This window comes from Trachymyrmex septentrionalis, unplaced genomic scaffold (assembly GCF_001594115.1).
Source record: "Trachymyrmex septentrionalis isolate Tsep2-gDNA-1 unplaced genomic scaffold, Tsep1.0 scaffold11, whole genome shotgun sequence".
Taxonomy (NCBI): Eukaryota; Metazoa; Arthropoda; class Insecta; order Hymenoptera; family Formicidae; genus Trachymyrmex; species Trachymyrmex septentrionalis.
In genome coordinates, this window is record NW_017304228.1 from 3,636,095 (window position 1) to 3,636,862 (window position 768).

At 30.3% G+C, this 768-nt stretch overlaps 1 protein-coding gene across 1 annotated transcript in view; it reads left to right on the top strand.

Moving 5' to 3' along the window:
• Positions 1 to 768, top strand: part of LOC108749371 (cardioacceleratory peptide receptor-like) — a 68,193-nt gene that overhangs the window by 53,149 nt on the left and 14,276 nt on the right. The window lies entirely within an intron of this gene.

Below are 768 nucleotides of genomic sequence, written 5' to 3' on the forward strand. Positions count from 1 at the left end.
AACTCAACCTCTGGAGAATACGATAGCACATCCTCTTTCATGTATATGTTGGCAGATAAATATTCCTTTTTCTCTTCTCGCTGACGTATCTTTATGTAACAGAATATTGAAAACGCGAACGATATCACGCGTATGAAAAGATTTTTGTATCCCGATGCTGACTACATTGCATCTATATGTATTGATTGTAAATGAATGTAAGTATACTTTTACTCAAAACGATATTGTATCAATAGAAATATATCTTCTTTGTAATATTATTATAATTGCGACTGATTAAATATCAGTTTTTTTCTAATATTTGTATAAACTTGTAAGCAATTTAAAAACATAACTTATATTCTTATGCAAGAACTGATATTTCTGCGAGAAATTAGTATAATAAACCAACTTGGATTTCCAATAAAGAAATTTACTATATACATGTATGTTCTTCAATAAAAGATATCGAACCAACCATACGTGTATGACTATATTCGAACTTGTACTAAAAAGTATCTAACGATAAAAATAAAAGAAATAGATTGTCTTTTTTGCAGTTTTTCTGAACTGTGATTTAAATTTTGCCTTTTATTTTCAGCAAATGTAATAAAATTTAATTTTTTTAATTTAAAGTATTTTTTTGTTTAATAAGTATACATTATATATTTACACACACACACACGCGCGCGCGCGCGTGCACACACGCATACGCATACGCACACACGCACACACGCACGCATGCCCATACGCACAAACACAGTCCGTCTGTCACATACAGTATATTAT